General features: G+C 44.1%; 1 pseudogene; it reads left to right on the top strand.

The window, feature by feature from the left end:
- The first annotated feature begins 11979 nt into the window (after positions 1 to 11979).
- On the top strand, positions 11980 to 13366 carry LOC127643514 (putative nuclease HARBI1; annotated as a pseudogene).
- The last annotated feature ends 1822 nt before the right edge of the window (positions 13367 to 15188 follow it).

The following is a 15188-nucleotide window of genomic DNA, read 5'->3' as shown; positions in this document are numbered from 1 at the left end:
TTCCCGTAGTGGGGCAAGGGCTGCCTCTGCGACTTTGTACTGATATGCCTGGCCGTCGAACACTAACCGTAAAAAGGTTCGGTGTCGAGGCAGAATTTAAACATGGAAGTACACGTCCTTCAGGTCTCCTGCCGCAAACCAATCTTGATGCCGAATGCAGGTTAGAATTTGCCTCTGCGTGAGCATTTTGGACGGGAGTCTGTGTGAAGTCCGGTTGAGAACTCAAAAGTCTAAGATTGGCCATAACCCACCTTCTTTTTTGGGTACGATGAAGTAAGAATATAATTCATATATTTAAAAAGCATGTTATAGAACAGCGTTTCTCAACGGGGGCGGTACCGCCCCCTAGGGGGCGTTGTGAACGAGGCAGCAGAGAGCAATAGTATCCAGCTGCAGACCCGCAGCACCACCAGTTTCAGAACCCCAGCGCCAGAACCTGAAGTGAGGGGCGGAGCTTACGTTCTAAACCGAGTAGCTCCACCTAACGTTTTGGAGCGTAGTTTGCTTTTATTACAAACGAAACATACTTTATACGTATGTTATAATGATACATTAAGGTACAATACAATAAGCATTTTAAAACATTGATCTTGTGTAATATAATTGTATATAGTTATCCGTTTCATTGTATTATGAGAGTTACTTCCTGATCATGATGGTGAAAAATAATGCTTGAAACTTATGGGCATTTTATATAAAATATACTTTAATTCACAAGAACATGTGCAGCATGCATTTTTCTTTATGTAAAATAAAACATGTCAAAAAACTAAAAAAATATATACAACAAATGACCAATTCACCCCTAGGCCCATTTTATCATGACAATCCTGTATAAATTAAACTTAAAATGTATCAAATGAGGAATTCACTCTCAGGCCCATTTTGTCCTTACATTTGTCCATTTTGTCCTTGGAATGGAGCCATTTCACAGCTTCTTTCATGTGCCGGATTATTGGGAGCTCCTTCATTACAGAATATTAAAGGAAAATATGACTTTATAAATGTGACATATAAATGTATTATATGTTAAGAGAGATATATATATATATATATATACACACCGCCTCACTGCTGCTAAGCGTAGCTTGTTCTTCACATGGAAGGGACTCTTGTAGGGTTTCTGCACTGGAATATATATATCTTGGTTAATTTAAAATTGATCAGAAGAGGGTGCAAATGTAACGGTGGGCTGGAGTAAATGTCCAGTATCTACCTTTCAGAGAAAACCCCAAAGTTCCCCAGAAGAATAAGAGCCCACCATCTCCGTATGTTTGGAAAGTCACACTGGAAGACAAAAATAGAGAAATCTTGATATTTCAACTGCTACAACATCATAAAGGTCAATTACTTGAACTGGTAATTACTTACAGATGTAAAATCAAAGGGTGCTCCCAAGACAAGATGTAGAGCATACTGGAAAACAGCAAAAATTAAGGAACATTATCTCTGTAAACGTCAAATTAAAAACATTCTTCCTTGTTCCGTATTTAACAACTTAAAAAAATTACAATAAAAACACCACCACACCAATCATTGGTTTAATTATATCAAAACAATGTCTCACCATCAACATGAAGACTCCACAGTCTAAACCACCAATCTGTTGGGGGATATCCTAAAAAATTATTAAGGGTTTGACACTTCAGCAGTCCCAACTTTAGCAGACTTCTTTATCACCGCAAGGACCATTTAAACACGCAAAAATGTATCGAACCATCCGTAGAATTTTTTTTTTAATACAATAAAGTATGACAACATATTCAAGCTTCAATAAGATGATAAAGTTATGCACAAATTAAATATTTAGCAGATAAACGCTGAACTTAATATATGCGATAATTTTTCACCACATGATGTCAAAAACGTTAGACAACGTTACACATCTCACCATGCTCTCCGCCATGCTTGTCTCATTGTCAATAACTCCGCCCCTCACTTCAGGTTCTGGCGCTGGGGTTCTGAAACTGGTGGTGCTGCGGGTCTGCAGCTGGATATATCTCGCAGAGAGGGGGCGCTCAGGCACAAATGGGGGGAGTTACTCAGAGGTACTCAACAGGCGGCCTGCACAAAAATCTTTTCAGCTCTTCTCCTTAGCCTATGTCTTCGTCTTGCTCGGATTACTGCTGCCACTTCACCAGGAGGATATGCCAGGAGAGCCGCTTCCTAAGTTACACATGCTTTTAAGAGGCGGAGAATTTTCAGCGCAAAATAGAGGCGCGCTTTCACCGGCTTTTTCTGTACATAACGCGGAATACATAATTAGGCGCATAATTAGTGCTCAGGGCTCACGCTAATGACCGTAATTAATAAAAAAAAAAGTGGCTGTTTTTGACGTCGTTTTTTCTTCGGTTCAGTTCAGGTGGCCGAGCTGTTGTCGTCTTTGTTCGTCATTTGAAATCAAATGACCGTTTGTAGGCAATTCAAATTTGAAGCCTAGTATATATTGCCTAATTGAGTGCGCGAACGACCGCTGCTTTTTCATTGGCCATTTAGGTTAGTTACGTTATTGTTCACGTGATTGGTTCATCTTAAAAAATGTGTGTGTGAGCCTGAATTTGTTTGAATTTCTAAATACATTTGCAATACCTTTCAAACAATCCATGTGTTTTTGCATTTTTTCCAAACACAATATTACTCAACTTGAGGCTTTTACATGTAGTTTAAATACAATAAGAAACTTCTGTTTCAGTTTTTTTTTTTTTACCAAAAACTCAGGCTTCAGGTATCAGTGCTGCAATTGTTTGGCTGTAATAGTATTTCTGAAGTGTTTTTTTTTTTTTTTTTTTTTTAGTGGGGCGTTAAGAGGATCATGTAGAGGTCAGGGGGGCGTTTGTTCAAAAAAGGTTGAGAACCACTGTTATAGAAGAAGATAAGGAAATTATTTTAGAAATACATTTTTGATCAAATAAATAAATATATAAAAAGATTTAAGAGTAAAAACTAAAAACAGGAAAAAATAAAGAATAAATTAAGAGCTACCATTGTCCAGGAAGTTTAAAATTCCCTGAGAAATATGAGAAATTTTTTACAATATTAAATTAAACACTATAAGTCTTGATATATAATATAAGAACCCATGATTACATGTTTTGTTTTTTGATGTGTTTAAATATATCTGGAGAACAATTTACATGTGAGTGCAAATTTATTGGTGTAAACTTGATCAACCAACTAAAATAAGACAGGTAGCATTTATTATTTTTGCTAGGGAATGTCTGAATGGAGAGATTAAGTGAAACCTGATAGTGCCCTTAATAGATACAGATCTTGCGCTCTGCAAGGAGAGTGAGCAGGAGGGGATATACCCTGTACTAAAAAATCTTGTCTCTCTTGATGTCTCCACTCAAACAAAGGGGCACCCCGAATTTAGAAAATATAGATAGCAGATTCTTTTAAGATGAGATATTTTTCTTTTATTTCTTGTTTTATATATACAGTGTAGGCATTGGTTGATCATGGGTACACTGAGAGCTGCCACTGAAACTAGAATGAAAGAAAATACATTTAAGAATGAGTTAGATAATTTCATGTTCTCTACTTTTCAAATTTGCTTAGAGAAGTTTTTTCTTGGGTTTGTTCTGTGACCAGATAAAATTGAAATAAGTCCCAATATGTGGTGTATTTGATTGTAAAAACATTGATAATGCTAAGGGAAAACTGGTAATTGGTACTAGGTGAAAACCATGGAGAAACATTATGATTAAATTGAATATCAGAAGTAACTTCATGTTCATGTGTCTATTCTGTGTGTGCCGTTGATGCTAACTATGTTTTACCCTTTCTGTTGTCAGCATTGTGTAAGTCGTTTCAATAATTCTTTCTGGAACCAGTATCTCACCATTGCAGATTGCTGGGCCAGATGATTTATTGAAGATGCTTATATTGCAGGAGAGAGTCCGGAGAAAATAAAAAAGACTGAGAAATACAGTATGTGGGCTGTTATATGACTGGCCATCCTACTATCATGAATGCTGGTAATCATTACTGAATTGACATTTCAATTGTGGATTACATTTCTCTGGATAAGTTGATTTCAGTCACATATGACTAACTGGATGTTTGATTCTCCAACTGCCATCCATGGGTTCAATACCCATGTCTAAATTGTTCTGAGGGTCTAAATTTAAATCCAGCATCTCATCGCTAATTTGTTGATGTGAAGGTTAAATATTAAAATTGAATGGCAATGTAAGAGTTACATATTGGATTGGTTACTCCCCTAAATTTTCCAAAGACTACCCTCACTTTAAAGAAAAAGATTAATGAGTGCTACAAGGAGTTAATTAAGTGTCTATTTCTAGTAAGCTATTTCTATTTTGAGATAAATCCATGAAAATAAAACTTTAGAGGTATACAGATTCTGCACATTGACATCTGTCTCTGCTATTTAACTAAATGATTTGTCAGGAAATGCTGATAAGTATAAGAGGATAATAACTGAAAAATCATATTGTTAAATGATGAAAACATTAGGATATTGAAGAATAAGACTCGTGAGAAATTAAAGGGATTTAATGTGATTTACTGATCAATTATTGCAAAACACAAGAGATTTGTCTGAACTTCCAATGTGCCTCTTTACTATTTTATTTTGTTTAAAATCTTTAATTTCTTTTCTGTTAGTTTAAAAAGGTGATTTAGGTTGGTTTATTAGACATAATGAAAGTTCCTTCTCCTGAGTGTCACACTTGAGGAATGGGAAGACAAGAGGTGCGGATCCAAATGCGGTTTTTATTTAACATATAATAAATAAAAGGGTAAACACAAAGCAAAGTCCACTATGGGAAAAACAGGCAACTGAAAACACAATGAAACTGATCAAACACGAGGGAATAAACACTGGAGCAAATAAGAAGTCCACGAGGGGAAAAGTAAACCAACACAAACTAACACAGAGCGGAACACGAGACGACAGGGCATCCACGACGGGCTGGGAAAACCTGGAGAAAGCACGAGAGGTTACACATAGGCATAAACATGAAACGGTAACGATCGACAACGGAGAGAGGAAATGACGGGGTTAAGTAGACAGACACAGTGATAACAAAATAAGCGACAGGTGCGGACAATAACGCTGTGACAGCGGTGATGAGGAGTGAGGAAGAAGGGAAGTGTAGTTTTAACAGAGACAGTGAAACACAGGCGGACAACAAGGAAGAAATGACAGGGAGCGTGTTAGGTGAAACAGAAAACACGGGACGGATAACAAGGACGAGTGACATGGAACGTGACTGGCGAGGGTGAAACAGAAAACATGGGACGGACCACATGGAAACGTGACAAGAGAAACAGAGAACACAGTGAGGACAACGGGGAATCGTGACAGAATCCCCCCTCAAAAGGACCGGATTCCAGACGGACTTAAGACACAGACAAGAAACAATAGCAGGGATAAACAGATGTTCAAGGCGAGAGGGGCTAGACAAGGGGAAAAAAAGATGGACCAAAGGGGGCACAAGGGACACAGACCAAGGGGGCACCAGGGACATGGAGACAGACTACGGGGGCACAAGGGGAAATTAGGCAGTCCAAGGAGGCAAAAGGGGCAAATAGGCAGTCCACGGGGGCACAAAGGGCAGACGGGCAGACCAGGGAGGCCGAGAGGGCAGGTGAGCAGTCTCTGGGGGTGTGTGCAGGGAACCAGGTCGGGTGGCCTGGGGAACGTCCCCCGGGTAGGGACAGGTTTAGAGGGCCTGGGAGCTGGCCACTGGGCAAGGGCCGGTTCAGGGGACCCGGGAGGTGGCCACAGGACTGGGACAGTTCGAGGAGGCCTGGGAGGTGGCCACAAGACAGGGACAGGTCTAGGGGGCCTGGGAGGTGGCCATCGGACAGGGACAGGTCCAGGAGGCTTGGGAGGCGGCCTCAGGACAGGGACAGGTCTAGGAGGTCTGGGAGATGGCCGCAGAACAGGGGCCGGTTCAGGGGACCCGGGAGGTGGCCACAGGACCGGGCAGTTCGAAGAGGCCTGGGAGGAAGAGTGGCCACTAGGGGAGCTGGCGGAGCCAAGGAGGACTTCTGAGATGGCGCAGTCGAAGACCTGGGTGGTGGTGCCGAAGGAGGCGCAGGCAAGGCCGCAGGAGACCCTGGGGGCTGAGCTGCGAGGGGCTCTGGAGATGAAGCTGAGGGAGGCTCTGGGGGCTCAGGAGGCGGAGCCGAGGGAGGCTCTGGGGCCTCAGGAGGCGGAGCTGAGGGAGGCTCTTGGGGCTCAGGAGGTGGAGCTGAGGGAGGCTCTGGGGCCTCAAGAGGCAGAGCAGTGAGAGGCTCAGGAGGCAGAGCCGTGGGAGGCTCAGGAGGCAGGGCCGTGGGAGGCTCAGGAGGCAGGGCCGAGGATGGTGGCGCCGTAGGAGGCTCTAGAGGCGGAGACCTGGAAGGCTCTGTAGGCGGAGCCGAGGGAGGTGGTGCCGTAGGAGGCTCTAGAGGCGGAGACCTGGAAGGCGGTGGGAGGCTCTGGGGCCTCAGGAGGCGGAGCCGAGGGAGGCTCTGGGGCCTCAAGAGGCAGAGCAGTGAGAGGCTCAGGAGGCAGGGCCGAGGATGGTGGCGCCGTAGGAGGCTCGAGAGGCGGAGCCCTGGGAGGCTCGAGAGGCGGCGCCCTGGAAGGCTCGAGAGGCAGAGGCTTGGGAGGCGCTGGCTCTTGGACGGTCATGGCTACAGGCTCTGGGACAGTCGAGGCTACAGGCGCTGGCTCTTGGACGGTCATGGCTACAGGCTCTGGCTCTGGGATGGTCGAGGCTACAGGCGCTGGCTCTGGGACGGTCGACCGTGGCTGGCGTAGGTGCCGGCTCGCTGACCGTGGCTGGCGTAAGCCGAGGGAGGCTCTGGGGCCTCAGGAGGCGGAGCTGAGGGAGGCTCTGGGGGCTCAGGAGGCGGAGCCGAGGGAGGCTCTGGGGCCTCAAGAGGCAGAGTAGTGAGAGGCTCAGGAGGCAGAGCCATGGGAGGCTCAGGAGGCAGAGCCGTGGGAGGCTCAGGAGGCAGGGCCGAGGATGGTGGCGCCGTAGGAGGCTCTAGAGGCGGAGACCTGGAAGGCTCTGTAGGCGGAGCCGAGGGAGGTGGCGCCGTAGGAGGCTCTAGAGGCGGAGACCTGGAAGGCGGTGGCGAGGGAGGTGGCGCTGTAGGCGGCTCTGGAGGTGGAGCCGTAGGATGCGCTAGAGGCAGAGCCGTAGGAGGCTCGGGAGGCGGAGCCATAGGCGGCTTGGCAGGCGGAGCCCTGGAAGGCTCGGGAGGCTCTGGAGGAGGAGCTGTAGGAGGCTCGAGAGGCGGAGCCCTGGGAGGCTCGGGTGGCTTGAGAGGCGGAGCCCTGGGAGGCTCGCGAGATGGAGCCCAGGAAGGCTCGAGAGGCGGAGCCCTGGGAGGTTCGAGAGGCGGAGCCCTGGGAGGCTCGGGTGGCTGGAGAGGCAGAGCCCTGGGAGGCTCGAGAGACGGAGCCCTGGGAGGCTCGAGAGGCGGAGCCCAGTAAGGCTCAAGAGGCGGAGCCCTGGGAGGTTCGAGAGGCGGAGCCCTGAGAGGCTCGGGTGGCTCGAGAGGCGGAGCCCTGGGAGGCTTGGGTGGCTGGAGAGGCGGAGCCCTGGGAGGCTCGAGAGGCGGAGCCCTGGGAGGCCCGTGTGGCTGGAGAGGCGGAGCCCTGGGAGGCTCGAGAGACAGAGCCCTGGGAGGCTCGGGTGGCTGGAGAGGTGGAGCCCTGGGAGGCTCGTGAGACGGAGCCCTGGGAGGCTCGAGAGGCGGAGCCCTGGGAGGCTCGGGTGGCTGGAGAGGCAGAGCCCTGGGAGGCTCGTGAGACGGAGCCCTGGGAGGCTCGGGAGGCGGAGCCGTGGGAGGCCCGGGTTGCTCGAGAGGTGGAGCCCTGGGAGGCTCGGGTGGCTGGAGAGGTGGAGCCCTGGGAGGCTCGAGAGACGGAGCCCTGGGAGGCTCGGGAGGCAGAGCCTTGGGAGGCCCGGGTGGCTCGAGAGGCGGAGCCCTGGGAGGCTCGAGAGGCGGAGCCCTGGAAGGCTCGAGAGGCAGAGGCTCGGGAGGCGCTGGCTCTTGGACGGTCATGGCTACAGGCTCTGGGACGGTCGAGGCTACAGGCGCTGGCTCTTGGACGGTCATGGCTTCAGGCTCTGGCTCTGGGACGGTCGAGGCTACAGGCGCTGGCTCTGGGACGCTCGAGGCTACAGGCGCTGGCTCTGGGACGGTCAAGGCTACAGGCGCTGGCTCTGGGACGGTCGACCGTGGCTGGCGTAGGTGCCGGCTCGCTGACCGTGGCTGGCGTAAGCTGGGAAGCAGAAGCCTTTCTTCTCCTCCTCCTCCTCTTCCGGGCGGACGAAGTTGGCAGCGCTGGCTCGTTGATCAAGGCAGGCATGGGGGTTGGCTTGCTGGCAGGTGGGGCAGGCGAAACAGGATGAGCCATGGACGACTGGAGGGTCACCATTGTGGGAGGAGAGGCAGGATCCTCCTCATCAACACCCACAGTGAACGGCGAGCCGCATGCCAGAAGCGTCTCTTCCACAAAATCACGGAGCGTCCAGCTGCGCGTCGCCGGTGGCAACCGCTCCTTGAGCGAATCGGTCAGGTTAGCCTGGAAGAACACCACCAGGGAGGAGTCAGGGAAGTCGGTGGCACTCGTTAGGTCCAGGAAGTCTCTAACATGGTCCTCCACTGGGCGGCTTCCTTGTCTCAAATTCAGGAGGCGGCAGCTTGCCAAAAACTTATTCTAAAAATCTTAATTTGTGTTCAGATCAACAACGAAAGTCATACACATCTAGGATGGAATGGATGGGATGGAATTTTGGGGAGGAATAATCCTTTAAGAATGCGATCAGCTGGTAGTACATTGTACTAACTATGCACCAAACAGCCGAGAATGTGAGTGATGTAATATAAACATTACTCAAAACATTTTCTACCTTCTTTCTACTAGGACCACTCCTATGCATTGCCTGCATATCCCACTGGTCTAAAGGCCAGACTCCATGAATGGATGAGGAATATGAAGGACTGAGAATGGAGTGCAAAGAACACAGTACATGATCTTCTTGAGGCTCTAAAGGTTAAGAATATCATAAATGAAGAGGCAAAAGAGAGGCTCAATTTCTACTCTGGTAAAATGAAAATAAAATTTTTAACATTATATATCTTATGTTTACACTTTCCCAACTATTTAGACTTTCTAGTTATTATTGCAAGAGCATTTACTAGTTAGTGCTAACTGAATTTCAGATCTCCCGATAGAGCTCCTGTCAATACGGGGCCATGAGTACACAAAAGACCAGAGGGAGTTTGCCCTCACTCTCCACTAACATGGTTAAAAAAGCATATAACTCTCCATCTTGACCTCCCACATCTACATATATTACAAAGGTATTCTTCAAGTCATTTTATTGCACTTTTACAAAATACTGATTCTAATACGTTAAGCTACTTTTTCATTTTACAAAGGTGGATGATTTCTGTAGATCAATTGTCTGAAAAGAGCAAATATCAGTATTAAAGGAATAGTTCACCCAAAAATGAACATTTGCTGATAATGCACTCACCTTAAGGCCATCCAAGATATATGATTTTCTTTCTTCATCAGAGCAAAAACAATTTCATCTTCATTAGATGAAGAAAGTCAGTCATATATATCTTGGATGGCCTAACAGTGCATTATCAGCTAATTTTAATTTTTGGGTGAACTATTCCTTTAAGTGTTGTGTGTCTCTGTGTGTGTGTTTTTTTTTTTTAGGGGGCTGGAACAACAACCCATCTGCAGGCCAGTTCCAGGGCATTTTCTGCCATCTCATGATGCGATGTCTCTCCAAGCACTTCAGGAAATGTGGCAGCACAGAATGAGACCCTGTCTGCTGTTGAGATGTCCTCTGCTCTAGCAGTAGAAGAAATTGAAAAGCTTCCATCCCCTTTTGTTAACATCCCTGCAATTGCGTGTGGCCATAGCTACCTGACAATTCACTTTGGTAGCCTTGTGGATATGTACACAAGGGCATTATCAGGGTTTGTGGTTCGACAGATTTTGAGAAATTATTATATATTATACTATATTATTGTACTATTCAGTACTCACTGTTTTATTTACTATTTCTATTTTGTTATTGACTATATTTATATAGTTTATTCTACATATATAATTTGCTATTATCAATCTATTATTATTATATTATACTACTTATATTATTGTAGCCTACTATTTACTACTTACTATTTTATTTACTGTATATTCTACAATTTATTTTATTGCTATAAAAATATAGAAAGCAGACTGACTGTGTTACGAATGTAGGTGAAGGCAGACGAGGATCTATTTGCGGTGATCTTTATTGCAACAAAAATGGAAACAAAAAACAGGAACAAAGGAAATACCCGCAATGGGGAAAAGAAAGCAAAAACACACAGTGGGTTCACAGGTAGGATAAACATAGACGGAGAGCACGGAAACACGCATCCACAAACATTAACAACCGACAGGGGAATGGAGAAACAGTAGGGTTTAAATACACAAAGGAACAAACAAGGGAATGAGGGACACCTGGGGCAACAATCAGGGAAGGAGAAACAATCAGGGGAAAACCAATCATAAAAAGAAACTACAAAGGACTACAAAAACCAAACAGGAAACAGGAACTAAACTAAACTTCAACATAAAAGCACAAAAACAAAAGACAACAGCGAACGTGACAGACTGCCAGTGGCTCACTATTTGATTTGTATTTGCCGATTTTGTTTAATCGTTCTCAATTATTAGTACATAAAGATGCACTATATATATATATATATATATATATATATATATATATATATATATATATATATATATATATATATATATATTTCAAAGAAGGGCTCAAATGATTGGATTCAAGACAAAAAAAAAAAAAGCCATTTCCACAATGAAAAACTTTATTCACATTTCATGTAGATTATATTATTAGGCACGTCTCCACAATTATTAACCAAAACAAATAAGCTAAATCTATCGACGTTCTAAGTAACTGGAGACAGAACTTTTTTGTACACGTAGATTATAAACCGTTGAAATCGGTTGAGAAATGTAAACGTTATTGTGCCTTTTATCCAGAAAAACCGCAGCTCCTCCGTTTACTTGTATTTATTTATAGTGCAGTCTTGCCTGGTCCAATATGGGGGACGCGTTGACGTATCACAGCAACGGGCGAGAGCGGCCAATGAGGCGTCTAGTCTGCGTGTTACGACAGTAAATCACCGTTTGCGAATACCATACAAATTAATGGGGAGAGCCGTAAACTGAGACTTACCTGTCGTAAATTGTCCGTGTCGTCTCTGGTGACTTTTCTTATCGTAGTAAACACCACACAGTTCATTCCAAAATGATTGTTTATTGTAAAATATGTTGAAGATTATCGGGCATTAAGTAATAAGATGTTTCATCAGAAAAGTGGTGTTTAGTCATTACACTGAAGCATCTTCTCCATGGACATCCATTTTAAAAAACGCCTCATGAATTCCCAGTGTACCGCCCAAAGAATGCCTATGCATTTTGTTGCAAAGCTATTTTACTCGATAGAAGTGCTCTGGCTAACATTGGCACTTTTTTTTCCTAATTTTCATCACGTTTCTCCTCACTTTCGCCTCCTATTGATACGGCTTTATGATTGTATTAAAATTTTAAGTTGAGGTATATTTACTAATATTACAAACTTTTAATCGTTTAATCTTTGTGGTTGGGTATAGGGAGATGGTTAAGATGATGTGTAGGAACAGCAGGGGCCTGTACCATGAAGCCGGTTTAGGTGGCTAGCCAGCTATGTTCCAGTTTAGCTTCCGCCAACCCTGGGTTTTAGGTACTATGAAAGTAGCTCGGCTTTAATCGGTGTTCGTTGCCATGGTATCTTACGCTGCACGGCTAACCTGCTCCGGGGCAGGTTATGTTCTGGATTCAAGATCTCAGACTGAAGTTTGCCCAATCAGCTGTGAGCAAAGAAACATATAGGTGACGCAACTAATTCCCAGCGTCTGTTCTCTGCTGCAATGGCTTCACCTTTTCTCCCAAATCCTGTGGACATCTCCGCGCAAATTGTTAGACGAGCACTTCGTAGAGAAAGAGTTTTTAGGGACAGACAAAATCCATTTGACTTTCCCGATACTTACTTGTATGAAAGAGACAGATTTTCCGCGGAAGGAATGTCTTATCTTTGTGAACTTCTTGAGCCGCACATCAAATGTGACTCGTCGAAGCCATGCCCTTACTGTACCGCAAATGGTATGTATTGCGTTGCGTTTTTTGGCAAGTGGTACATACTTGTATGCGGTCGGTGATGCAGAGAATCTAGGGGAAAACACGGTCTGTCGGACCATTCGCAAGGTGGTCCTCGCTCTGCAGTGGTACATAAATAGCTTCATTGTTTTCCCTGGACATTTATCGACCATGTCCATAAAAGAGGGATTTTATAAAATTGCCGGTAAGATATCTTGATTGGGTGACATATGAACAAATTTAACCTTTCACGTTCGTTTTTTTTTCTTCTGCAAAAAAGCACATTTCATACTTAGAAATATATAATGCAATTGTCTACAGTAGCTGTTAAGAATGATTTTAAATATATATATATTTTTAATTCCTATGATAGGATTCCCTAGAGTCATAGGAGCAATAGACTGCACACATGTTGCAATCTCCACAGCTCTAGGAGAACATGAGGCAGATTATATGAACAGAAAGTCCTTTCACAGCCTTAATGTTTAGGTATTTGAAAAATGTTAAGTTATTTTTATTTGCATTGAGATCAATCTTTAAATAAGTAACTAACAGATAGGACAATTATTTACTGTACATTTCATCTGCAGATGACTTGTGATCATGAATGCATGATCACAAGTTTGGATCACTCAGTGCATGACTCATGAATTTTCCGTGAGTCTATTTTGTGTCAGCGCTTTGAGGAAGGCAAGTTAAAATTGGTACAGTACACTTTAAAGTTTTAATTTGAAAAGCTTACACAATTTTTCCCTTTTCTGTTCTATGACAGGGCTTTTTGATGGCCTGTTGGTAGGAGATCGAGGTTATGCATGCCAGAGGTTTTTGCTAACCCCCTATCCTGACCCTCAGACAGGGCCACAAAACCGCTTCGATGTGGCCCTCAGTAAAACCAGGGTCAAGATCGAGATGACCTTTGGCATCCTAAAGGCACGTTTCAACTGCCTTAGGCGTTTAAGAGTGTCACCAGAACGGGCATCACAGATAGTGGCTGCATGTGCCATTCTGCACAATATAGCCACTATCAGAAAGGAGCGAGTACCACCACAAAACCAGCTTCTCCCTGATGAAATTGACCCCATCACAATTGACCCCATCACAATTGACCACCCAGCTGGCACAGCTGTCAGAGATGCAATCACAACACAATATTTTACTTAATAAAAGCACACTGACACTGCTAATAGGTCTCAAACTGTTGTATTGGTCATGTGGCTAGGGAGGAAAGCGAAAGAAAAATGACATTAATAAACATTCATAGTGTTCATACAGGGTAACTTGGTTAAAAAAAATAAAAATAAAGTTCACATACTGAGATCTGTTTTTTCCAGCTGTTTGATCTCCAATTTAATTTTTTTAATTTGGAGCCTCCTCAGCTCACAGTCCAGCTCCTTCAGTGAACAGTCTAGTTCTAGACTCCTTTTGTAAAGGGCCCTGACTGAGTCTGTTTCCACCTGAAACAATTCCACCACAAACAATCATTACACGTTTTCTGGAGGTTGATCAAATCACAAAAAGTGGCATGACTTTCTACAAACATAGGACTGACTGTAATTAAGGGTTTAAAGCATTACCTTGTTCACATTCCTTTTGAAGCCCATTGAGGTAGAGGCTTCAGTTTCTGGGGCAGGTTGTGAAAAATCCTACAATAAAAGAGATGTGTAAGAGCCAGTCATTTAATTATGACATTCAAATGTGTGCTATAATAAAAAGCCCAGTGCATTCACCTCAGCAACTGTCTCTGAAGACACAGACAGAGTGTCTTCATCATTTGGTTCACCCTATAAATTGAAGGCCAATTTAAATCAAAATTGTTATAAAGCAGGTTATGTTCATTGTGTTCTGTCTGGTGTACTGACCTCTGTGCAGGAGACTCTGTGCATGTGTGCTGGCTTCAACAGGGACACTGTATTTCCCTCTACTGTGCAGAACATAGAGTCAGCCATATTTAACTTTTTTTTAAAACATTAGTAATGCATTGCACACACATACCCAGTGTCACTTGCTTAGAGGAGCCAGCACCAGGGTCAGACTGTACAGCACTTGCAATCCCATCCATAATCGGCCGCCCCTTGTTGTTACTCAGTGCCAACTCCTCCGCCACAGTGTATTCTGGAGGAGGTGGCCCTCCCCCAGTTTTCCTTATGTCACACTTTTTTCTGTTTGCTGCAAACAAGTGTTTGTGATTAAATGTTCACAAAAGTAATAAAAGGTTTTGGTAAATACTTACCACTTTGAATTATATTTTTATATTTTGTTTTGATCTGCTGCCAAGAATGTTTGGAGTTGGGGTTGCATCTAAAAATCAATGAATATCAATCTTTCTTAGGATGTAATAGCCTATACATTCACACTTTACATACATCTACACACACACACACACACACACACACTTATGTATGCATGTATATATCAGCACGAATACACATTTTAATTTTAGCATTTAATACATTTTTAATATGATTATCCTACATAAATTTACATTAATTGTTTAACTTAGCCTCACGATTAACGCTAATCAGCAATCTTCCTCCAAGATTGTTCTCTTGCTTTGGCAGCAGATACAGTGTTACTGCGTGCTTGAAAAACACTCCTATATTCTTCATATTTCTGAATAATAATCTCTTGCTCCTGCGCGGAAAAATATATAGCTCTCGCTCTATCCATATCGAACGCGATTGGTTGTTCAGTGTCGACGTCACTCTTTTATGTGCACGCGCGTGTGGAGTAATCATAGCTTAAGGATCAAAGCCTGAGTTGACAGAGAAAGTTGATGAGCTGCGTCATGGTACCAATTAGGGCTGGACGATATGGCCAAATTTGATATCACGATATATTTCTTAATTTCGGTCGATACGATATAATTCCGATATCGATATGAACAATATAAAAAGCCTCAGAAAAACTGCCAAGAATGCCCACAACAGATGTCTGTACCTACAATCTTCTGAAAAATGAATTTGTCAAGTCTATGAAACCACCT

This window comes from Xyrauchen texanus, chromosome 5 (assembly GCF_025860055.1).
Source record: "Xyrauchen texanus isolate HMW12.3.18 chromosome 5, RBS_HiC_50CHRs, whole genome shotgun sequence".
NCBI classification, from domain to species: domain Eukaryota; kingdom Metazoa; phylum Chordata; class Actinopteri; order Cypriniformes; family Catostomidae; genus Xyrauchen; species Xyrauchen texanus.
This window is presented reverse-complemented; position numbering and strand designations above follow the sequence as displayed.